The sequence below is a fragment of the Chlorocebus sabaeus genome, chromosome 21 (assembly GCF_047675955.1).
Source record: "Chlorocebus sabaeus isolate Y175 chromosome 21, mChlSab1.0.hap1, whole genome shotgun sequence".
Classification (NCBI taxonomy): Eukaryota; Metazoa; Chordata; class Mammalia; order Primates; family Cercopithecidae; genus Chlorocebus; species Chlorocebus sabaeus.
The window spans coordinates 67,769,353-67,796,456 of record NC_132924.1 but is presented as its reverse complement, the minus strand read 5'-3'; the positions used below and the strand labels follow the sequence as shown (position 1 = coordinate 67,796,456).

Below are 27,104 nucleotides of genomic sequence, written 5' to 3'. Positions count from 1 at the left end.
GGATGGCTGCAGGTTGAGCAGGCAGGGAGAGTTGCAAGAAGCAGGAAGAGAGGAAAACCACTATCATTCATGTAGGAGTGAGGTGGCTCTTCACAGAAGGAAGCAAACAATTCTCAGGTGGGACTTATTTATCCATAATAACACAGGCTGTTGCATGTACATAGAGGTCAATCTGTATTTTTTTCTATGAATCACTCTGTAATACCCATCATAGGAAGAAAGTGAACTACCCACACAGGTATTATTTTTAGATTATGATATTTGAGTTAGCAAAACAGGTATGTCGTCCACCATCTCGCAACTTAAATATTCACAGTGTTGCATACAAATATATTTTTATTAAAACTCAAAGTGAAGTTTTCTGCATTTTAAGAAACATTTGATGCACAAGAGAAAACTCTGAAGAAATGAAATTCTCACTCTAGTCAGACTGTCCATTTGTTTGCATTTTATGCATTTGCTTGTCTGACACTCATCTCTGTGCTTTGAGAGTCAATGTAATAATAAACTGCACCTGTTTTGCAGCTGTTCCCAATTTGTAAAACGTGTGTGTGTATGTTTTTTTAATCTCATTTTAATTTCAGCTTTGGAGTTAGATATTGCTCTTCCTCTGTTTCACAAGTAATAAAGAAAGAATCAGAGGGGTTTCTGAGCAGCCTAAGTCAAGTAGAAAGAAGGGCTAACAACAACAAAGACCTCATCCTCCAACTGCCCAACAAGTGATCCTTCCACTGCATTGTATGTCCTGAGCAATTCATGTACAAAGTCACAGCATCAATAAACACAGAGTTAACAAAACAGTGATTACTGCATAAAACCACACCCTTATCATGAGTTTGTTGGGAAACATAAGAAGTGCAATTATTGTGAAAGAAAAATGAAAGAAGCAGGTGAAGTAGATCAAGTAAAAATTAATAACAAAAGTTATTAGTTTAAGTTTCCAGAATGTGTAGCCATTTGTTTTCATAGAATGACCTTTGTTTTCTAAGAATGACATGTCATAGTTGATTAAAATGCAACTCATGCCACAGTGAAAAAAGCCAGAAATTTCAGGTAGGTTTAAGCATTCAGAACAAAAGTACACTCTAAAGATGCAGTGGAGTGGAGCAGTAAATGGAAGGAGGAACAATATGGGAAAGGTGTACTGGGAGGGTGAGGAAAACCTGAGGAAGAATTTGGAAAAAGAGTGGAAGCTCTGACAAGTTTCCAGAAACTGAAAAGAAGCATATGCACAAAAAGAAACTTGGCAACGTCTTTCCAAATGCACCAAGGAGCAATCTGCAGAACAGAAGGTTCCAGTAGCTGAGAGGAAATGCACTTAGCAGAGGCAAACATCATCTTGGAACTGACTGAAAGGAAAATAACATTTAAAATGTTCAGACTCCTTGGAAGACAGAAGTAAAGGAACTGAGTCAGCGATTGAATGTCATAAGGCAGAGGTTTAGAGGCCGAGGACATCCAAGGAGGTGAGCTAACGAGAAGGAAAGACAAGGATGTGAAGTAAGAATATAAAAGAAGTATACATAAATCCAAAATATACAGTAAGATTAGAAAGTAAAACAGAATACAAAGAAAAGAAAAAAAAAAAGGCACTTGGAAAGTGGCCTCTCCATAACAGTGAAGGAAAAAAAAAAAAAACAAAAAAAAGGCATGTGGAAAGTTGCCTCTCCATGAAAGTGAGCTAACGCTTGTGCAGCAGTGAAGAGCTTAAACTCTAAAATCCAACTGCCTGAGTCCAAATTCTATCTTCACAGCTCAGTAGGAGGAAATTGGGGCAAGTTATTTAATCGCTCTATGCCTCAGTTTCTTCACTTGAAAAAGGAGAAGGTATCACCCACCACACAATAAATCAAGAGAATTCAGTAAGAAAATTGTTATAAAGCAAAGAATACAGTGCTTGTCATCAGAGGGAACAGTAAACTATAATCTTAATTTCCAAAGTCTTGAAAGATTTATAATACTTCAAAGATCAGAAATGGAATCTGAACAAAAAAAGGCTATAAAAATGATCAGCATAATGGAAAAAATAAGAAAAAAAGAATCAGTCCAACAGAAAGGATAACAGGACAGTAGGAAATAATTAGGCAATCTAAAGATGAATTTTTTAAAGTAATGAATAAAGTGAAAGATGTTACTTACAATTTATCTGATCCAAGACAATTTACTATGAAAAATGTAAATTCATGGAAAATGGGCAAAGCCCTTTATTTCTGAAAGACCCAATTCAGAAATCCAGCTTCAATCATTTAAAGTGGCTCCCTTATTCTCATTCCCAGAATTGCTTTCAACCAGCCAAATGTTTCAATCCTGATTCAAGTAAATAACCAAGCATTTCATATCTGAATGTTTTTCAGAAACAGTAAAGGAAAGTAATTTTTGCCAATCTTGCAAACATAACTTGAACTGAGTAAAGTTACAGACTTCCATTCTAACAGGAAAAGTTTCAATTTTCATAAGTTAAAAATGTTTACTTTGTAAATGGAAACATCAATAACAACAGTAATAATCATCAATCTTTTTTGAATGTTTGCTATGAAATAAACTCTACATATCTTATTTCAGACTCTTTTGGAAGACTTTTCAAAAATGCTAATTAGTTTGCAATAAAGTTGATGCTCAGAGAAGTGTAGTGAGTGCTTCAGGTCTTACAGTCAGTCAGTATCAGAGCATGGACTTGAATAAAGGTCTATTTGAGCAAAAGTATGTCCTTTTCATAACGTTGCTACCTAGGAGCCTTCAGTGAATAATAACTTGAATAGAGTCACTACGTAATATCATTGTATAATGATACCATCAATCACGGATTTAAACTAGTTATTTAAACTAATTGTTATTGTTTGTTTGAACTGAAACCTATCTATCTGTATGTATCTATACATGTATTTATTTATCTAAACTCTTATGAACTTGATAACCAAATTTCTTAAAATTAAAGCAGATAGAGAGCATTTTTGAACTGCCACTCTTCAAAAAATATTTTTTTGGAAAGGAAAACTAGATTCCCTTAGTCATTCTAAGTTCTCATAGTCTGAGTATCTCTGCAAGCTGCATTTGATTTTCATGCTTAAAGATGCATGGATTTTTTCATACAACACAGCCTCTAAAGACAAGCTAATTACTTCATCTGGTGCTGAAGTGAAGAAAGTGACTTGACACAATACAGGAAGAAAACTTTCAGTGTTGTAGTTTATTGAAAGACTGAATGTCAGCCACTTTTGTGGCACACAAATTTTGTGTAATACATTTTATATATTACGTTAGGATTTGTCTGGATAATGCTGACAGTAGTAATTTTAACTTTAAATATTGACTTTAGAACTTAGAACCTGTATAAAACTCAACTCCATTGTATTTGTAGCTGGTAAATACAATATGGTCTTTTATTCCAGGAAACAATAGGCACTTAAAGATATAAAACATGTATAAAAAGAGCTGTAATTTAGGTAGAATGAAAGTGCTATACAAGAAATATAGAAGATGAATTAAATAGTAAAACAAAAACAAAAACAAAAAAAACTTATTGAGTGAGATGAATGGGAGATGTAGTAGAATCAAAGAAAATTTCACAGTAGAGAGAAATCATTTAAGCTAGAGTTTGTAAGTAGATAATGTTTCCATAGACACATAAGATATGGCATGAGAAAAGATGTGATGTAATAGTTTCATGTGGCTAAGATAAGCACGGACTAAACTGCAAAGTTAGATTACGACCCAATCATGACAAGGGTATTGTGTTTACAATGGATTCTGCCATCACTTGCAGTAGGCAGTGAATGACACCAGAGGTATCTAAACAAGGCAGTCACTGTATTTGAGTTTACCTTATCAGGCAAAAATCATGCTTCACCCACAGTAGTTTCATCACTTGTGATGTTGCAATATCTGAGTACATATGCATACCATTTTTCAAAAAGTTAGCAATATATTTCTTTAAACCCAATTCAGGTCATTCCCTTTAAATTAAGAAGGACATCAATTATTCCTTACAATTATTCTCATATAAAATAGGAGCAAGTATGTGGTGTAAGTCTCCATTTATGGAGAAAATGTGTAGTAGAGAAAGCAGTCATGCATCTCAAACACTATGAAGTATTTGCAAAAGTCAGCCTTTTACAGAAATATTCAGAAAAGACACTAAAAACATAAGCAAGAGAAAATGCAGATGGGTTCATATGCCTTAAAAGGACATATATTATTCCTAACAAAATTATATAAATATGTACCTAAGTATATAATGTGCTTCATCAATTTTTTAATAGAGGAAGGTGCCAAGAAGATGGTTAATGGCATAAGCAGGTTTAAAGACCATGAGAATCTGACTTTCTTAGAATGATATTGTTTTTCATTTACTACTATATTTCATATACCTACACACATATACACATTAAAACATACTATATATGCACGTGATACTTAATGTCATTGTTAGTTTTGCTTAAATTATATATTTTTCTACACGATGTTGATCTTACCAAATAAAGTCTTACTAACAATGACAAAAGTTCTTAAATGCAATATCTTCACTTGATTAGGGCTTATGATAAAATGAGAACAGAAATATGAGTTAGAAAATGAATAAAATAGTTCAGGCAAAAGAACATGAAGGTTTGAATCATGGTGTTGGCAGTGACGATGGAAAGGAGGCAAGTTTTAAGAAAACTTGCTGAAGTAATTGGAAATAAAGAGCAAAGGAAAGTGATAATAATAGTAGCTAACATTTATGAGGTATTACTAAGGACCAGACATTATTCTAAGTTGTGAACACATATTAACTCAATCCACACAGTAATTTATTAAATACTCTTAATACTTCATTTGCAGATGCTAAATCTAAGGCATAGAGAGATAAAGCAAGTTGCCCAAGGCTACAAGCTTGTTAGTGACAGAATCGGGATGGGAATCCAGGTGGGACTAGGTTCACAGGACCTGCTCTGTATTGCACTGGGGATGACTAATGTGTAAAGGTCAAATTACTAGCCGTATGGTGCTGATAAAAACAAAGAAAAGAGGTTCAGTGAGTTGGTGAGGGAAAAAATAAAAATGAAAGCCCTGTTTTATTTTGAACATTTTATATTTGAAGGGCTGAAAGAATATTAAAGTGGATAAGAAAACATGAGTTTGAGGTTTTGTACAAAGGTGATAATGGATTACAGTCAAAGCAACGGATCAGAGGTATTAGATGAATGATGGCATATAGTGAATGTGAAAGTAAATTATCAAATTAAACAAAATTTAACTGAAACAATGTCCTGAAATGAATACAAATGGATTGGCCTTAGAGAAATATCCATTAGCAAAGGTGGCTGGAGAAACAGCAGATATTTCATTAGACACAGGTAAACTGAGACCCTGAAGATCATAAAAAGCCAAAACAATATTATGTTTCATCATGCAGGGAGCTACATCAACTACACTGAAATGTCAAGAGAAGAAATGTTATAATAGGCTGAACATTTTGCTTGAAATGCCTCATCTGGAGGTCTTGGCTGGTTAAATAGAGAAGTGAGGCCAAGAGTATCTGGAAATATACAGAACAGTCAAGGGTGGAGATGTTCTCATGGAAACATAAAGCATTTCAACGGGAATGAAGAAAAGTAATTAGAAAGCTAGAAGGATAGGTGGTTGTGTTATAAATTTTCACCTTTGAATGATATAATTTACTGTGTAGCTGATACTAATGTTGGAGGTCTATTTGTGGTAGATTAGTAAGAATGTGACTTTGCCCATAAAATTATCTTGATTTACCGTGATAAATATACAGAAATATCTTCGGGAAGCATTATAAGCATTCAAGGTTTACCGGTATAGACATACAATCAAAAGACCAATATATTTAAGAAGGAAGGGTGTATTTTCATGTCAAATCTCCAGTTTAAAAAAATATATCTAAAACTTGGGGAATTATTATTCCAGGAAGGATGGAATTTCCCTCTACAGGAAAATATCTACAACTGAAAGATATAATGCAATAAATAAATACATGATTTAAAAGAAAAATAAGACTGCACATCTGCTTCCTGATAGAATTATGATGAATACATTGGGAAATGTTTCTTTTGGTTTCTATTATTAAAGGTGACCACATCAAGAAAACATGATATTGTGTAAAAACATTATCTTTCTCTTTGTTCACATCCAGATATCAAATGGAAAATGGTAATACTTTAGATAAGTCTACCTCCCACAGACAAATAGCTATAAACAAAACACTAGTAGGGGTATTCTATACTGTTCCCATGCATATTTATGATGAAGACATGTATTTTGGACTAAAGTGTATATAATAATTGAAAAGTTTGATAGAATTTTATACTTTTCTTATCATAGTCTAATGGCTGAAATAGATTAATCAACCTGTGGCTCTTACTATATTTTAAAAACAACTACAACTATGTGGAAAATGGCCCGTCTCCACCTACAAAGCCTACCCATTACTTAATATTTGGGTGGCTTGGTGGGGAGAGGATGCAGTCACACAGTAGTCTCAAGAAAGTTTAATCCTTTCTACAGGCTAGTCAAAACAAGTTTTCCAAGAAACATCTAACAGCAAATACCACTTTTTATCAACGTATGATCTAATTTTAATTCTTATTTTAAAATACCTCTGTGACTTTCAAAAACCTCTTTTTTACAAGTTAGTGTATGAGTGCAAGTTCTCTTCAAAACATGCCTGTCCCTGGTTTATACTTCTTGAATGATGATGTCACAGTAAAAGTAATAGATAAGAGCTATGTAAATCCAAGGGTACTCAAGCAAGACAAAGAAAGCCAAACAATGATTAACAATTTAAAGTTGTCTGGAAGAATTGTCTTGAATAACTTAAGTCAGGGTGAGCATCACAAAGCACACTTGATAACATTTATCCTGTAAAAACATTAATTATTTTACACTTATTGAGAATCTACCATGTATTTATAAGTACCATAATGATAAAATGGTCATCAAGACAGACATGTTCCTCCCCTAATAGAGTTCATGTAATAATGGAGGAAATAGAGTAGTAATAGGCAATTTCAAGGAATAAGTGTTATACTTGGAGGAGAAGCATTTGGGTCAGTGTGTGATTTCATGCTATTACTGTCATTATAAGAACTACTTTACACAAGAAATCTCTGAAAGTTGCTGTCTGCAAACACTCTCTTATGTACAATATATAGTATATGCAATCATAGATATACAGTATATACAATCATATATACAAGATAGAATTAGCATGTTATATAATAGGCATTTATGTATACATGCATATACATCGGTATATATGGATAAATAGAAAAATATAAATTTGTATAGTGTTAATAAATGGTACGCATGTATAAATGTACTATTGTGATTTCGCTGTTGTTGTTGTTGTTGTTGAGACACAGTCTTACTCTATTGCCCAGGTTGGAGTGCAGTGGCATGATCTTGGCTCACTACAACCTCCACCCGCCAGGCTCAAGTGATTCTCCTGCCTCAGCATCCCAAGTAGCTGAGACTACAGGTGCACACTACCATGCCTGATGAATTTTTGTATCTTTAGTAAAGACAGGCTTCACCATGTTGACCAGGCTAGTCTCAAACTCCTGACCTCAGATGATCTGCCACCTTGGCCTCCCAAAGTGCTCGGATTACAAGCATGAACCATGGCACCCAGCCAAGTTTTTATAAGGAATATATTCTAGGTAGAGACCGTACCAGCTTTATAGATTTGCGTGCTCATAGCAGAATAGAATCCTTCAGCATCTGATACAAAATTTAATTTGTTCGTCTGGAAATGCTCATTTCAATATGACTATTATTTGTCACCTTGCTTTGATATGTGTCAAGAATTCTGGCATTACAGGCTTCTTTCTAAATTAGTTGTCAACCTCAGTAAGAAGCAAAAAGTTTACTCTTGTGGGATTGAAGAGGCTTCAGTTGTAATCTCAGCTCTGTGATAACTCAGTCATGTGCCTCTGAGCACACTATAACCAGTGTCTTAGATTGGTGCAAAAGCAGTTGCGGTTTTTGCAATTTTTAATTTTAATTATTTTTTGTACCAACCTAAGAATTGGATTATGAATTACTCAAGCCCAGGGCTATTCTCTTCTGAACACTTAGCATTTATTTTAAACTATATATATAGTTTAACATATATATATATTCATGTTTAAAGAAATAAGGATGAAAAAGAGAAAGAAAGAAACAAAGAAAGAAAGAGAGAGAGAGAGAGAGAAAGAAAGAAAGAAAGAAAGAAAGAAAGAAAGAAAGAAAGAAAGAGAAAGAAAGAAAGAAAGAAAGAAAGAAGAAAGAAAGAGAGAGAAAGAAAGAGAAAGAAAGAAAGAAAGAGAAAGAAAGAAAGAAAGAAAGAAAGAAAGAAAGAAAGAAAGAAAGAAAGAAAGAAAGAAAGAAAGAAAGAAAGAGAGAGAGAGAGAAAGAAAAAAAGAAAGAGGCAGTAAAGCATTGAGGCAGGGGAAGGAATTCAAACCAGCTTGTGCTTAGTTATCCATGTAAAATTAAGAAATTAGACTAGACAATATCTCTGTTTTTTTATCCTGAAATACTATGAGTCCATGAGACAAATTAGATAAAAAATATTTTATCATTATTTTCTTATACTATGAGTCCATGAGATACACTAGAAAAAATTATTTTATCATTATTTTATTAATTAGAAAGATTTTCAAATAAATATTCTGAAACCGACAGTTTGTCACGCTCATACTCCAATTACATCAAAAACTGAAATTAAACAAAACAAATAAAAACCTTCAGATACTAGTTCTGTTAAACAAGTTTTAACAAAATGCAGCTTGTTGGAGAAATTCAAAAATTACTTAGTGGATATACACTAATTTAATATATTTAGAATAAAATTGAACTTTAGAGACACTGTTTTCTGAGCACTAACAGGTTGTCTGCTACTTTCACAGTATATTTTGCTCGTAACATTCCTTTGAATGAAGATAACCTAAAGCGAAATGGGCTGATAGTAAGGAGGCAAAATAGAGTACTTAGAACATTTTCATAGCTTATTAATGTTACGGAGGTTAAAATGTACATCCTTCCATCTAACATATGTTTTAAATTAAATCAGTACTGCCACCTAAGAGACTGATTTTGGGTATCTTTGTTTGAGAAAAGGATAATCATCTTAAGTCTTTCTGATTCTAACAAAAATTGGAAAAGAAGTGCTGTGGTATCTATTTCATTATGTATTTAAATAAAAATATTTTACTGATGCTACATACAACTCAGGATTTTAGATTCTTTTCTCAAAACTCTACTTACTTTTTTTTTCATTTGCAATTACAAATCAACAACTGTTGATTGCTATGCTAGGTATCTCACAGAATGAATATGAAATGTGGAACTATCAGTTCTTAAGAACTGGTAGATTGCTAGTGAGACAAAGTATCCATATGAAATAGTTTTAAATTTAAATTATTTATTTTGATGTGTGAATGTGAGTTTGTGAATGTAACAATAAAAATAAGTTCAGTATATATGTGATCTGATTTGATATTCTGATGGATAGAGAAGGTGAAATGTGATTTGGTTTTTAAAAAATAGAATAGCACAAGATTTAAAAAAAAGAGATAGAGAGAAAGAAGGAATTCCCTTCAGGAAGAACAGCATGAGCAATGCTGGGCCCTAAATATTAAATATAAATGACAACAAAATAAGTATTCACTACTTTATTTCACAAAATAAATATTTAGTAAGATTACCATTGGTTTCTATTTCAAGTTCTATGATGTATGTTTGAAAGTTGCTGCCTCTACAAACCTATTTTCTGTACTTCATTATTTCAGTAGTCTGAAACAGTCATCTTCCTTTATCAGGAAAAAGATCATGAAGTATTCTATATACTGCTAGAATCAAGTCTGACCTCAGACTTCTATGTATGTGGAAAGATATTTCTTGTTCCATGGTGAATTCTGGGAACAATACAACAATCATTTCAAAAAGTATAATATCAATGGAAAGGTATGGATCTTAGGGAATCTAGGTCCTGAGAGGTATAGAAAAAGTTCTATGTCAGGCAGAGTGTTTTGAATATAGAATAGGGCAAAATCATAAACCATATGACTATCAGGCAAAGTCTGCCATAATAGTCTAAAAAATTATTTCTTATAATTTCTCTGGTATCCTTCTTTTATATTATCACGACCATTGCAATAGTCTAGTCCATATCACATATGTGAAAGGGTTAATTAATCTCCTTCAAAATTATTCATAGGTTCGTCTTCCTAAGACACTAATTCTTGGGTTATTTCATTGTTCAAACATATTCAGTCATTCCCTATCAACTATGGAATAAAATCCAAATTCCAAGTCACAGCATTTCAAGTTTCTGCAACCAGCAGAACATGCTTAATATATACTGGTGAGAAGACATCAAAACGCTAGTGTTGACTTTTAAAATAACAATGGTGTCAGGCACCAGAATAGATTACTTCTTTATATATTCTCTTTAAAACTCATTGCATTTTGGATGCAAAATTGCCATTTGCCTCTATCTCAATATATAAGTACACTAAAATTTTCTCAAATAATTAATAGAATAATTGTGACTGTGGCTCAAAAGTGAGCTTCCTTTCCACCAAAATACAGTGTACACACTTGTGCATACAAAGTCACAACCAGTAGAAGACAGCATGTGACGAAATCATAAGAATATAAACCCCTAAGTGGACGATTCACTGCTGTAGACTAGGGTCTACTGGAAAAGCATCAAGGCTGAGAGGTTAGAGTTAATAATTTATGTGTATTTCCCATTTAAATAATAACTGGAATGAGCAAAGTGAGTGGGTCAGTGAACAAAGTCTATAGAGAGAAAAAGAACAGAACTATGAACAAAGAGAATGTAATGAGAGGAGGAGAAAGCAACCGTGATGGAGCTAGAGAGGGAACAGTCAGGGGAAGCCTGGGAATTATGGGGGCCTCAAAATAACCCACATGAAAGCCCTAGGATTGGTCCATCTTCCCTACCTGTGTTCAGTCCTAGGCTATGGACTGGGAACAACAATTGTAACCTTGATCAAGATCAACCTTTCTATTAGTGTCCTGGAACTACCCAGAAAACCCACTGTTTGATAGGCATGTTCCTTGAACAACACCTAAAGTTAATAATTTGAAAAAGGACACCCTCTATGTCTCCCACAAAATAATTAAAAATTAATATTGTTTATCTCATTTACTAAAAATCTCATAATCAAGCCAGCATTTTTATAATATGTATTCACTAAAGTAATAAAAGTACATAAGGAATGAATGAATTTATATATAAAAAAGGAAAAATAAAACAAAAATGAACCTTGAATTGAATTGACTTTGGTTTTAGTCTTTAAAATTGTTTCCTTCTCTTGATTTGCTCTAACAAAATTATCCTAAAGGACTCATGGAATAGAAAATTACACATGCTAAAGCGGTGTGTGTGTGTGTGTGTTTACACATGCTAAAGCGGGGTGTGTGTGTGTGTGTTTACACATGCTAAAGCGGTGTGTGTGTGTGTTTATAATATATGTAGAGAGAGACACACACATACATACATAGACACATATATGAGTAAAGGCTTCTTTTCCGTCTGCACTTGAAAGAGTACAAGAAACATTTTATACCAATTTATCTGCAAACATGGGGCAATATTTAATATTCCCAAGATGAATATTGTAGAATGATTATTTAGAAATCAATAAATAATTATTTGTGATTACTTAGAAAATATTTAGAGTAATTGTTATTTATCCTATCTCTAAAACATTTCACTTTCTGTAGATAGGGTTTTGTAAATTATTATTAAAATCTGATATATTGATGAGGACTCAAAAGCAAAAGAGACAATTATGGGAATAGCCTAATTTGAAACCATACCAAGAAAAGCACTCAACAAGTATTTTCTCATAAAATAATCAGAACATTATTCAGTTTCACTTCAACTTGCTCAGAAGCTGAAGTGACTTTCAAGTTCAATTTCTGGAAAACATCATTGATTAACATATTTTGCTGTTTCTATTAAACTGTATTCTAGGGAATGGCCAAGCCAATAAAGCAGCATGGAACAAAGATGTACTTTGCACATTAGATTCCCTACAGATGCAGAAGTTACTCATTTATCTCTGGGTTCTCCCTAAACTTGCTTCTTGAGGGATTCGTGCTTAGCTTCTATTAGGCAACTTGATTGTACAAGTGCTGTACTGCAGGTTCCTACACAGTCCTTTGAAGCCCAAATTTAGGGAGCAAGCATTCTGGGCTCTCTTAGTAACTAGACAGCTCAAGTAGGGCAAGTTGAGCACTGGTGTGTGGTCTACAAATGATCCTGTCTCTGGGCATGAGACTGCACTATGGAGAATGTTTCTGGGCTGAGTTCCAGACCCTTGAGTGAGTGGATGGTGAATTAGGTCATTTTGTTTCCCCTCACTTTCTTATGAGGGAGACTAAAATAGAATATTCTGAAACAGCAGAATAGTGAGAGCGTTTAACAAAAGATCCCAAGAGCAATACCTGGTTAGAAAAGGCACAAGGAACAAGGCACAAAAGAAACAAGGTAGTGATCACACAGTGGAGATAAACTGTGGACAAAGAGATGGGAATGAGAGCAGATCCAGCTTGGAAGGCTAAGTAAATAACTATGCATTGTGTTAGAAAGAGAGAGAGAGAGAGAGAAAGGGAGAGAATTGAACAAATATACATTGCACATTTGAGGGTGTATAACTGGAGCAAAAAATATGTAATATTATGAATCCAGTAGTAGATAGTTTAAAAGTGAACAGAGAAATGCTAGGAAATAAGTCTGGGAATTCAGAGTGGGGGTGCTTAAGGCTTTTACTACTTGCTGTTCTATAACTGGCTGATTCTTCTGTGGCAACTAGGATTAAGGGTTTACACTGTCCTGCCTTCTTCCTCACATCACTGTAACATGATCCATTGCAATGTGCCCCAAAATTATCCCTTTAAACACACTTCCGTGCCAAAACAGATGGGATATTCAATTCTAAAACACCCTTCTCTTATGAAAGTATATACTTGAAGTAGGCCACCAAGGGGCTATTCTTTGAATGAGATGGATGCAACTCAGTAGATAAAAAATACAAAGGCAGGAGAATGGAGTGGGAATTTGATCTATTGTAATACACATAGTCTGTGTAAGACAAAGAAAAAGTAACATACAGCTCTTGGAATATGCCATATAGCATTTGGTGTCCCTGTATTAAGCCATGTATTCCTCACAATAACTCTATGAGATTAGTGTTTTCATGAACTCCAATTAAAAAATGGGATACTGAGATGTAGAAAGTAACTTGTCTGAATCACAAAACTAAGAACTGACAGAGCTAGGATCTGGACCCAGGATGTCTGCTTTCACAGCCCATAGTCTTAGCCACGACACCACATTCATTTCCATACTTTAAAGCTTCAGTTGAAAGTTAAACTAATCAAGGACTCTAACACTTTTAGTTACTAAAATGAGTGACTGCCATTATAACTGAAATATTGAGTAATCAGGACTAATACCAGGTGTTGAGCCAGGGTTCCTTGTGTGCTGAAATAGCTGGGGCCCAAGAAAGAAAGAAGGGAGATAATATTCTGAACATAACCTCCACATAGATAAAAGCAGGTGAGGATGAAGGCGATGTAATTAAGCATAGGCTGCAGAGAAAAAAGACCAAGACTACAAACAGATCCTTTTGTTGATTTGTGTTTGATACCCTAAGGATATGTGATTTAACCCATGGGGATAAAGAATTCTTTTAAAATTGTCTACTTCTGGGCACTAGCCATGTTTTTTCATCTGTTTTTCATCAGTGACTATTATAACACCTGGCATGTAGCAGATGAACAATAAATACTCATTAAAGAAAAGAAAAAAGGGGAGTTGGAGTTAGGAGGGCTTCAACAGCAATATAAATGTATGGGAAATATAGGAGTGACATAAGCTTTGTGATAAGATCCATAGCCCAAGTTGTCACAAGACAAAACAAAACAAAACAAAAACAAAAACAAAAACAAAAAAAACCAGATGCATTAGATTCTAAATGGATTACTTTCAATCAAGTATTAGAAACTGTGCACTCATTTTGTGCAATACTTGGTAATATGCTAAAAGAATATGGAAAAAAGATACCTAGGTAACAACCATTTGGTTTGTATCCTTTAGAAACAATCTCGTGGCACTAGAAGAAGTAAGGGACAGGGCAAGAGCTACTGAGGACTGAAAAAGATCTTACAAAGAAGTGGGTAGATTTGGAATGAAAAAATCTTTTCCAGGTAAGATTAAGTGGGTGTCTGTGGGTTAGGGAGTAGGGGCATCGGTTGATAACTGGGAGAGTTGGTAGCAATAAAAGATATAAAATTATTCCAATTGAAAAGGAAAATCATAGCCAGAGCCCCTTAGGGAAAGAGCACAGCAAAACTATAGACCCCTATGCCTGGTCCATACGGCTAATGCTGGTTTGCTCTGCTTATCAATTTAGCAAATTTACAGTAGATTTTTCTCATCCTAATACACTATCAACTTAAAGCACACACATACTTCAACACTGTCTGTACCCAGTTAGTAAAGGAAAACTCAAAATCTTCATGTACGATTATTGAATGTAATAAAGGGTTGCAAGTATACAAAAGAATGATTGTTTGTTGATGTGGAGATGATGGTTTTGTACTGCTAAATACTAGGGGAAAGTAAGCCTGAATGCCATTGTGATTTTTAATAACTCGAGTGAAAGTGAACAGGATATGAAATGACTATTCACTGTACACTATTAACTTCTGAAATATGAATCCAAGTACTATTTCCTGAAATATGAAAAGACCCACGTGATAGTGACATAACCAGAGAAGGTTTCTAAACAATCAACATCCAGAGACTGGGGCTGGGATAGGGTGAGGAATCCTGTAATATCTTAGCCCAGGCTCTCTGAAGGTTTATTGAGTACACATGTGTAAGTATAGCATTCCTTCTCTTTGCAAGTTATTCTGGCCAAAAACTTGCCCTTTTTAAAACCTGAACAATGAATACTCTCTGCCAAGCCTCATCATAGTGAAGTCTAAGTCAACAATCCCCACAGCTCTGTGAAATGTGCATCGAGCCAAAGAAAGGGAAATGTTATTTCACCCGTCTGTACATCCAGTATAAGTGCTTTTGAACAGCTACTTTACAGGTGATAGGAGTCAATTTCAAAATCTACTACTATAATTTCTTAATTTGTATTAACTTCCATTTCCAAAATTATAAATAATTTGTCTTACACTCTGTCATCATGCAGGTAATTTTGCAGACAGAATAATCTGGCTACTTTTATAATTGGCCAATCTACTCGGGAAGAAACAGATAACAATGAATTCAGTTATGATGGGGAACTATATAAATACATGAAGAAACAAGACCAAAGATAGTGTGGTCAAAAGAATGAATTTTGAATTTTAAAATATGTCAAGGATAAAGTTAATATATATAACTGCAAAAATATATAAAGAATTCACTCTCTGGTGTGTAAAGTCAAACCTAAAATCTTGTTAACATTTGAGATGGTTATTTTCATTTACAAATAAAATTTTAAAACTAATACTCTCGTTATGATTAAGTATTCACAAGCCATCACGATGATATATATATTGATAAAAGTTTAAAATAAACAGGTAGACAACATGAGTCTGTACAAAAAAAGTGAGTTGCACATACATAGTGTGCAAATTAGGTATGCATTTAAAGAATTTTAGTCAGAATATTATATTGCTTCATCCCTCTATTGGATTGGCCTAAGTTGTCAAGACAAGATCACTCTATAAAACATTTTAAAATTTATTTTGTGTAATGGAAACTAAAACCCAAAATCTAAGATTCTAGTAAGAGTCCAAATCATATTAGTCATATTGATCTTAGTCTTTTCAGACACTTGTATTGTTTCAGAAATTTCAGTGGGATATCACCCTTTAGTCACACATTCTGGGATCAGGTTCCATGACATTTTCCAAACAAGTTCTTGAAATGTGTTTTGTATGCTATGACTCATACAAACTAAAACCAGAAATAAAAAAGCATGCCTAAACTTTCAGCCATTGCTCTGGGATAGCACAAATTCAGCAGAAACTCCAGTTAACTGTAAAGCACAGAATCAGGTCATTATTAAATAAGTATAAATATAAGGTAAAAAGAGTATGACTTTGGTATGTATAAAAGCTTATATAGAAAAGGGAAAACAACTTTGGGTCTGACTGAAGGAAAGCTTCCTGAGAGACAGTAAAACTCAATTAAAAAAAAATTCAACAATTTGGAACACAAGGAAGAGAAGGAATAATGTGTAAACTAACATGTATATGCATGTGTGTGTATATATGATATATACATATATATGTGTGTGGGTGTGTGTGTGTGTATATATATATATAGAGAGAGAGAGAATTGACATTTAGAGATATATCTGTGCAGTCATGTGATGTATACAATGTTGTATTCAAAAATGGATCACATATATCATGGTGGTCCCAAAAGTATAATATCATGTTTTTACCGTATCTTTTCTGTTTAGATATGTTCAGAAACACAAATACTTCGCACTGTGTCACCGTTGCCTACAATATTCAGTATAGTAGCATGCTGTATAGATTTGTAGCCTAGGAGCAATAGGCTATACCATCTAGGTTTGCATAGGTTAATTCTATGAAGTTTGCACAATGACAAAATTGCCTAATAACATATTCCTCAGAACGTATCCCTGTCATTAAGTGATACATGACTGTATAGTGCATGTATTCATACATGGATGGATGGATGTACAGATATGCACATAGGTGTGTAAAATGTAATAGGGAGATAGTAAGATGGTAGCCATATTTGCTGCCCATTCTATATTGTCTGGAACACATGTAAGTCTCAGCTTCTAAAAGTTATTTTAGGGGGAGGCAGAAGCCTTCTGGGTATAATTTAATATTCAAAATTGTCATGGTCTATATATTACACATATAACATTTGATGGCAAGTGATTTTTCAAGCACTTAATGTGGTAGACGTTATTGAGATTGAAAGAGAAAAAATGAGTAAGTAGTCACACAGTAATTTTGGCAAGAATCTTGGAAGCATAATCATCATCTAGAATTGAAAACATCTGGCACTGATGTGTCTTGTCAATATCATTAAAACAGCAAAGACAGAAGTAAAAAATTCACATATTTTTTAAATGTTTAAGATTTATTTATAGAGATGACTAATAAATAGCATTTTTGCATGACAGCCTTTAATTATAATCATAATTTGAATTCTGAATGTTTTTAATAATTCAAGTGTTATTTTATTAGAAAAATAAGTAATTACAAGAACAGCTAATTTACAGTACTTATTTATTATGATAGTATTATCAACAGAAAAAAATGGCAGCAAAGTAGTAAATGGAACTAGAGGAAAACATAAGCATTCAGTTGAAAGGCACTGATATGGTTTGGCTCTGTGTCCCACCCAAATCTCATCTTGAATTGTAATCCGAATTGTAATACCCATGTGTTGTGCAAGGGATATCATGGGAGGTGATTAGATCATGGGGATACTTTCCGCATGCTGTTCTCATGATAGTGAGTGAGTTCTTATGGGCTCTGATGGTATTATAAGGGGCTTTCCCCCACTTCTCTTTGCACTTCTATCTCCTGCTGCCATGTGAAGAAGGACATGTTGCTTCACCTTCTGCCATGATTGTAAGTTTCCTGAGGCCTACCGAGCCATGTGGAACTGTGAGTCAATTAAACCTCTTTCCTTAGAAATTACCCAGTCTCAGGTATTTCTTCATAGTAGCATGAAAATAAGCTAATGCAGTACATTGGTACTGGGTAGTGTGGTGCTGCTGTAAAGATACCTGAAAATGTGGAAGCGACTTTGGAACTGGGTAACAGGCAGAGGTTGGAATGGTGTGAAGGGCTCAGAAGAAGACAGGAAGATTTGAGAAGGCCTAGAAATACCGAGACTTGTTGAATGGTTTTGACCAAAATGCTTATGATGATATGAACAATGAAGTGCAGTCTGAGGTGGTTGCAGATGGAGATGAGAAATGTGTTGGGAACTGGATAAAGGTGTCTCTTGCTATGTTTTTGCAAAGAGACTGGTGGCATTTTGCCTCAGCCCTAGAGATCTGTGGAACTTTGAACTTGAGAGAGATGATTTAGGGTATCTGGCAGAAAAAATTTCTAACTGGCAAAGCGCTCAAGAATAAGCAGAGCATAAAAATTTGGAAAATTTGCCTCCAGATGATGCAACAGAAAAGAAAAACCCATTTTTGGAAGGGAAATTTAAGCCTGTGCAGAAATTTGCTTAAGTAACTAGGAGCCAAATGTTAATCATGAAGACAATGGGGAAATGTCTCCAGGGCATGTCAGAGACTTCACAACAACCCTTCCTGTCACAGGCCTGGAGGCCTAGAAGAAAAACATTTCATGGGCTGGATCCAGGGCCTCCCTGCTGTGTGCAGCCTCAGACTTGGTGCCCTGTGTCCCAGGTGCTCCAGCCGTGGCTAAAAGGGGCCAAGTTACAGCTCAGGCCATTGCTTCAGAGGGTGCAACCTAAGTCTAGGCAGCTTCAATGTGGTGTTGGTCCTGCAGGTGCAAAGAAGTCAAGAATGAGACTTGGGAACCTCTGCCTAGATTTCACAGGATGTATGGAAATGCCTGGATGTCCTGGCAGAAGTCTGCTGCAGGAGAATAGCCCTCATGGAGAACCTCTGCTAGGGAAGTACAGAAGGGAAATGTGGGGTGAGAGCCCCCACAAAGCAATAGAGTAGTGGCCAGAGCCTCCTCTAGGGGCACTGCATAGTGGAGTTGTGAGAAGAGGGCCACCTTCCTCCAGACCCCAGAATGGTAGATCCACCAACAGCTTGCACTGTGCTGGAAAAATCACAGACACTCAATGCCGGCCTGTGAAAGCAGCCAGGAGTGGGGCTATACCTTGCAAAGTCACAGGAGCAGAGCTTCCCAAGGCTTTGGGAGCCCACCTCTTGTATCAGCATAACCTGGATATGAGACATGGAGTCAAAGGAGATCATTTTGGAAATTTAAGGTTTAATGACTACTTTATTGAATTTTAGACTTGCATGGGGCCTGTAGCTTCTTTGTTGTGGCCAATTTCTACCATTGGAATGGGTGCATTTACCCAGAGCTTGTACCCCAATTATATTTTGAACTAAATTGCTTTTGATTTTCCAGGTGCATAGCTGGAAGAGACTTGCTTTGTCTTAGATGAGACTATGGACTTGGAGTTTTGAGTTAATGCTGAAATGCGTTAAGACTTTTGGAAGGCATAATTTTGTTTTTAAATGCAATAAAGATGACATTTGAGAGGAGTCAAGGTCAGAATTATATGGTTTGGCTCTGTGTCCCCACCCAAATCTTATGTTGAATTGTAATCTGAATTCTAATCCCTATGTGTTGTGGGGAGGGACCTCATGGGAGGTGATTAGATCATGGGAGCAGTTTTCCTATGTTGTTCTCATGATAGTGAGTGAGTTCTCACAAGACATAAGGGTTTTATAAGGGTTTTTTCCCTCTTTCACTCTGCACTTCTCTCTCCTGCTGCCATGTGAAGAAGGACGTTTTTGTTTCCCCTTCTGCTATGATTATAAGTTTCCTGAGGCCTCCCCAGCCATGTGGAACTGTAAGTCAACTAAATTACTTAATCTATAAATTACTTAATCTTGGATATTTCTTCATAGCAGTGTGAAAATGACTAATACATGCATTAATCTTATTGACACCAGAGAATGGTTCACTATTAGTAGAGTTTTCCACTATATAATTTAAATATACATTTAAGATAGTCTATTTTTTGAATACTTTTAAGTTTACAGAAACATTGAGAAAATAGTACAGATAAGTCTGCCATAAACCACATCCAGTTTTTCTTATTATTTATTGGTATGGACATTTACATTGGTATGGACATTTTTTACAATTAATGAATCAATAATGACACATTTTCAATACTCAAAGTCCATACATTATTCAGATTCTCTTTGTTTTAATCTAACTTTTTTTTTCTCTGTTCCAGAGTCCCATGCAGGATACTATATTACATTTAGTTGTCATATCTCTTTAGGCTTAGGCTTCTCATGCTGTAACAGCTTCTCAGACTTTTTTTGCTTATTTTGAGGCTTTTGTTTGTTTGGTTTTGTTCATTTGCGCTGAGGACTGATGACTTTCTTTGTTTTTGAAGACAGTTGTGAAGATTACTGATCAGGTGTTTTGTAGAATGCTACTCTAGTGTAAGTTATCTGATTTTTTCTTGTGCTTAGATTGAAGATTTGAGTTTTGGGGAGAAAGATCACAGAGGCAAATTGTCGTTTTAATGCAGTAATATCAAGGGCATATACTATCAACATGATTTACCACCCACTGCTGATTACCTGGATAAGATAGTGAGATAGGGCTCCTCAGGCTTATCCACTGTAAAATGCTACCCCATGCCAATCTTGCTTTCTAATATTGTTCTCCAATAGAAAGAACCAGTCATTTTTGGAGAAATGGCTCATTCCAGGACTGGATCAGGGTGAGCATACAGCATCTTGAAATGCCAAAAAATAAAGACATGCTTACAACACACACACACACACAATGCTAGGGGTGTATTGAAAAGACAGAGGAGCCAATTGAAAGAGCTCCCAGAGGCCAAAGCTGGAAAAATTTGAGTAATAAATAAATAAATTAAATTAAGTAGTACTGATTATAATGCAAGTATAAAATAAATAACCGTGATAGTATGCTAGTATAAATAAGTGACTGAATAAATTAACAAGTATGGAGGAAAAGACAATTCTTCCATGCACAATAATTTCAAGTAATGTATGTAGCTACTCTGCCCACGAGGAAGAGAAGCCTGTCTACTCCTGAAGTGTGGGCTAAGCATGCTGACCTCCTTCCAAAGAGTACAGCATGGAAAAAGCAGGGGAGAAAAAGAAGGTAATCTTTGTAGCTTATTGAGCTTTGCAAATGAATGAGCAAACTGAATAAGTTGACAAGTGAAAGATTAGCATGCTAGTTAAAGATGACCTAGTTGATGGCTATTAAAATAATTAAACATGAACATGGATCTAAAGCATCCAAGATTAATAATGATGGATTGAAAATCATCACAGTTATTAAAATGCAAATATAAACAGTATAGTTCATTACAATGTCAGCTTTTTAAAAAGACTTACCTATGTATAGATGTTTAATTGTTTATATTATATATAAAGTCTACTAATCTTAATATCACTCAAGTTTCAAAATAATCTCAAAAGTGTTGCAATTGTTTATCACTGTATTTCTTGGTTACAGTGAATTATTCTTTTATTTTATTTTTTTTTAGTTATTATTTAGGTATTTAAAGTTAGGATGAATTAACATGGACATACATGATGTATACCTATCTTTATTAATTGGATCCTTCCAAACATTGCAAAAAATAATTTTAAATAATTTTTAACTATTATTTTTATATACTCTATCTGATCTGATCTTTACACTATTTCTGTATGTTATGCATTATCATAAAACTCCCAGTCTCTCACAATTTTTTATGAGGGGTAAAATCCTAATATTATAAATAACACTTTTTGCTAAAATCTCAGAGAAAGTAAATTATAAACTCCAAAATCTTTAGTTTGACTTTTACAGTCAATAAAAAGATTCAAAATCACTATTACCTATTTAAACAATTGGTTATACTTCAATAGTATTTAGAATTTGTTCAGCATTGAACAACAGGAAGGTATAAAAAGTTAGGGAAGACAAATTCCTACCCTCAAGATTCTTATTACCTAGTAAGGGATCATAACCACAGAAAAAGTAAAGAAGAATACAAATGTTTGAAAATAGACTATTAGCTTGACAGGTATGGAAAATGTATAAAATTAAAAAGGATTTTGGCTATGTTTCCTGGAGAATGGGAATTGTTTTAAAACCATGTTTTCAGGCAGGAAAGAATGTGATCAGTGTTATTGCCCATAGAAAATCATCATTACTATTATTGTTATTATGACTTATTCCACAAATGTGAATATTTGTTTCTCCTTTCAAGGATTATGTTATGGAGTGTTGAAATACTACTTTACTTAAGGACTCTGTGCAGCTCCAGGTGTTTAGAGGAAGAATAAAAAGAACTTTTCAAAACAAGCCTATGGCTACTCTTGTTGATGAAGAAAATTATTTATTAATTGACAAGGATGATTCTCAAGGAACATGTGTCAGCAATGTAGTGAACTGCCCAGACAGAACAGCAAAGTTCAGAGTCAACATTTGCTTTTCCAAAATAATGAAGCTATAACAAACAACCTGAAGACATAATACTCATTAAACTAGCACCAATTAGAATGTCTTCCCCTTGAGATTGAGAATCTGATATTACACGGGCATAATAAAATTAGTAATGAGTTAGCCCAGTAGCTGTATTAATGTAGTAAACAGATACTGAGACACAGAGATGCTTGCCAATCCCTGAAGTTATCTTCAGAGACACCTCTGGTTTATGATAACCCTTTTGATAGTTAACAAATAAATGTCCATGCAATGGAATGAGAGCACAGTATGAAGAATAACTGGAGATTATGAAACTTCTTGAATTAATTTAACTTCAACCCCTAGCAATATCCTTCTTAGTTTTGGAAAAGAAAAATATGTGAGAGTAAATCAGCTTGGTGACTCAAGTTGAAACCTGAAGTCCGGTCTGTTACCCTTTCGGAAACAGTAGAAGATGTGCTTCCTCTGCCTTTCCAGTTGTTTATATTCCTGACTGTCTCTGCCACCAAAAATAATTCCCATTCCCACGCTTACTAGTCCTCCCCCTATATAAAAGACAGATTATAAATTCAGTTTTTCTTTGTGTATTTTCCTTCTGCAAAATATAAAGCAAATCATTAGTAAAGACTTACCTATGAAGGCAATTCTGGTGAAAGGCAAAAGAAAGCCACAGCAATTACTTTTCTATCTTTTATCATTAGTTTCTGCTAGTGTTGATTATAGTTTCCTGATAATTCCAAAACATTTTACATTGCCAGATCCTTTTTCTTAACCTCCCATCTCAAAATGTCAACAGGAAAGTAACCAGAGCAAACTACAAAAGTGAACCAATGGTGCTGAAACACGAAGTAAATTCTTAGGTATTCAGGTTATGAGGACAATAAGTAGACAGAGGAAAACTTAACTAATCTCAGGAAATGTTCTTAACATAACCATGGGATTTCTATTTGATAAATTATTTTCTTTTTTTGTTCCCCTTTATGGACATTGTTAAAGAAACTAATAATTCCTACAAAGGAAAATGAAACCTATAGGTATGAATAGATCTTTAATATCATATATATATGATTCTGGGCTTATCAATTTTATGTGGTTCATTCTCATTCTCAACCATGAATTGCATTTAAATTTTTGAGTGTCCTCCATATGTAAATGATAACAGATACAGATACAGCATCATAACTGACCTCAGAAAGTCCTCCCATTAAGTGGGGTCATGACAACTTGCTTGAAGTTTCTGAAAGGAGACCCACACCCAGGTAAAACAGTTCCTATCTCAGCCCTGTCCCTTACTAGCTTATATCTGGGCATATCAAGCAACATTTTTGCATCCATTTATTATCATGTCTAAAATAATAACTACCTAGCTTATTCCCCCATCAACACAACTTTTTAAGAATTATGATTCTTTGTTAAGAACATAAAAGCCAAAATGGGACAATACCCATTTATAACTATTTATGTCTCTGTTTTTTTTTTCTTTTCTGTTCAAGAAGAAAAGAAAAGAATAAGAGAATAATAACACTTGTATCATATTGTTGAGGATATTAATTGTGATAAAGTTCACCGCACCTGAAACACGATAGGTGTTTGATAAATGTCTTTTCCCTTCTCTAGCAATTTTCCGTTTCACAATTGGGCAAATTCCATTGGAAATGTTGGCAATCCGAATCAGTACTGTGTTACTGTCTCTCAGCCCTTGACCCTACTCTTATCTCGTCCCATATCACCTTCCTGTATTTCCTGGCCTTTCCCTTCCAAGAGCCAAGGTCTTTTCCCATCTCCCTGACCAGGGTCATCACTTTGCGCCTGTCAGCGATGGCACCCCTGACCAGCCTTAGCTGCTGGGGCGAGTCTCAGAGACTCTTAAGACCGGAGTGGGTTAAAGCAGTGGCCAGCTGGGGCTGATCACTCCCAATCCCGATCTTCTTGCTCATTCTCCTTGCTGTCTGACCTCGGAGAAGGAAAAGGAGAAGGGAGGGCATCACTGGAGTGATGATATGTGTGTCTTCTTGCTCATCCTCCTTGCTGTCTGGCCTCAAAGAAGGAGAACGAAAAAGAGAAGGAAAAGGAGAAGGGAAGGCATCACTGGAGTGATGACATGTGGCTCTCTCCCTTCTCCGCCTTTCACATTTTTCTTTCCACGTGCAGGACTGGGAAGGCTCTGACCGCCCTTGCCCCCGCGGTTGTCATGGTTACACAATAGCAGCAGCACCAGACCCAGGAGATGTCTCAGACCTCTCCTCTACCTCCGCCTCAACCCTTCCCTCTCTGTTAGGAAATCCTCCCCCTTGTCTCCGCGCGCCCCCACCACGCCATCCCCAGCTTGCGCACACATTCAGGAGAACCCTTTTTAGGCTAAACCATAAACTTTAGATCCTCTCCTCTCTTCTTTGGCTTGTGTAAATAGCACTAATTTAAGGGAGAAGTGGTGGGGTTTTGGTGATGAAATAAGAGTCCACGCAGAGAAGCTGCATTTTATTACCGCTTCGCTCGAGGCGAAATCGCTGAAAATTCGCCCGTTTAATTCCTGTCCCCATAACTCGGAATCCCGGACATTAGATCCAGTCCCCTGGATCCAAGAGCGCCCTGTCAGAGCGCGGTGTCTCCTCCTTCTGTCAATTTCCTTCCTTGCACTGGGACGGAGTCAAAGCAACTCAGCCCCGTATGTTGAACTCAAGTCATCAGAGGAGGAGAATCAGCGCCGAAAACAGCCCCTGCGCTACCAGCGTAGCCCATTAACGCATTAACTCCGGGCTTGTTGGGCGGAAGCCGGGAGGAAACACCCGGGGGACCGCACTCCTGGTTAAATGCCCAGCACGAGTCAAATCCGGCCTTTCCAAAGTGAGCCAAGCCCACTACTACAAAGGGATCCCCCGAGTGTTTTGCCTTAACCACATTTCAGACAGCCAGCTTTGTGGCTGCTCTTTGACTCCAACTTTCCCTCTAAATCTAAAAGGATGCACACTTCCATCAGACGGAGCGTCGCGATTCCCCGGCGAGGAAAAGGCGTTGCCCATTCCTCTCCCAAAATGCTACAAAAAAACCACCACGCTTCCCTTCCCTCTTCCTTGCCCCTTTCGCTTCCCCCTAGACCAACAGCGAAAGGAGCGAGCGAGGGCGCAGATGCCCTTTGGTCAAATCCTCCCCGGATGTTCCCGACCAAAGCGTCTCCAAATGAACCTGCAGCCGGCGGAAGCCCGGGACACGTTCATAGGCGCTCTCCGCTGCCCAGAACTGGAGGGGTGGTGGGGGAGCGAGGAAACCAGGGAGAGAGCAAAGTTCCTGGGTGCGTCTCGGGAGGAAAACTTTGTGCGGTGCTGCCAGGCGGAGGCTTGGGAGGAGTAGGCTCCGCAGCTGCTGAGGCGGGGTGGGACTGCGCCTCAGGGGCCGCGCTGAAGCCGGTGCCGCGCTTACTGCGCACCGATTTCGCGTCTGCTCCCCTGGGCGCCCACTCTCTGTCCGCTCGCGGGAGCCTTCTCTGTCTCAGGATGGTTCCTTATCTCCCAGACCCTGCTCATCCACCACTTCGGACACAGCCACCCCCAAATCCCACTACCCTCGCTTAGCACGGCGGTCTCCAGCACACACTCCCACTGGAGTAGCAGGTGACCCAAACCAGACTTACCTGCTGTGAACTATTTCTCTCTCTCTCTCTCTCTCTCTCTCTCTCTCTCTCTCTCTCTCTCTGTCTCTTTTCCTGGTGGCTTTTCAGGGAGAGAGGAACGGGATGCAGGCTGAGGTCCAGCGGCGCGGCGACCCGGGACACCGGCGCGCGTTCCTCTGAGCCGCAGCCCTGGCTGAGCAGCGGAACCGCCAGCAGCCCTGGCAGAGCCGGGAAGCTGCGGCCGCAGGGGCCAGGCCGGGCGGCAGGGGGCGCTGCTGCCTCCCCGAGCGCCGGGCTGGGACAGGCGGAGAGCGAGGCACCAGCTGGAGCTTTGGGGAGGCGAGGGTGGCGAGGAAAGGCACGCTCCAAACAGGAGGGCGGCTTTTAAGTTTGTGGTGTGACCGCAGCAGCTGTCCTGGGAGAGACTCAGTCTTTCTAAAAAGAGGATGCTGAAAACGCCGGGGATTACCTTTCCCCTTCCGATCTCCTCCCCCAGCCCCCGCCCCTCTTCCACTGCGCACGCCAGAACTCCCAAGCGTGCAGAAGTTCATCTCTACTGCGCCGAGGCTGCCAGTAGCATGGATTTAGAGGTAGCCCCGGTTGCGCTGACGGATGTCTATCAGGACAGGGCACCCTATATGTAAAGCAACCTCCGACGTCTGATCTTCCTTCTGGGTGGTTTGGGGACCTCTTTATTTCCTTCTCTATACCATAAAACCTGTTAAGGGACCCCGTGAGGAAGAAACAGAGTGACCACAAGCACCGTCCTAAAAATGCTAATCCCACAAAACATGCGTTCCACTATGTAAAACCTCAGTCCATAGTTAATGGCCTTGACAAGGCAGGCATAGGGATGAAGAACAGGGATCAGCCCTCTATTAAGGGGCTGGCGCCCAATAAAGACAAAACAGAGAGAGATAAAAAAGTAGAATGTAATCCTTTCTTCCTCTTTCCCTTACACCAGACCTACAAAGAGATATGCTTCATATTCTTGTCTTCGGGAGTTTTTTTGTTTGTTTGTTTGTTTTTAGATTTTTGCACCCCTTATTCACATAATAGGAACTTAGAAGTATATGACGACAAGGAGAAGATTTAAGTTTTGATGAACCTGGAACCTATGCAATTTGAATGCAGGATCTTCTTTAAGAAAAAGTAATGCAGAAATATCTCAATTCTACCTCTTTAAGCAAAAGTAATACAGAAATATCTCGTTTCTACAGATTCTGCAAAAATATATGACAATGTGAGCTCATGAGGCCACCGTCAGGAACATTATAAAAAC

The 27,104-nt window shown here is 36.8% G+C and overlaps 1 protein-coding gene across 1 annotated transcript in view; it reads right to left on the bottom strand.

The window, feature by feature from the left end:
- SEMA3D (semaphorin 3D) overlaps window positions 1-26,240 on the bottom strand; it is a 194,127-nt gene extending 167,887 nt beyond the window's left edge. Inside the window, exon 1 of the mRNA XM_007982331.3 lies at window positions 25,844-26,240. The gene's annotated coding sequence lies outside the window, so the exon portion shown is untranslated. The remainder of the gene's footprint in view (window positions 1-25,843) is intronic.
- Window positions 26,241-27,104: the final 864 nt, after the last annotated feature.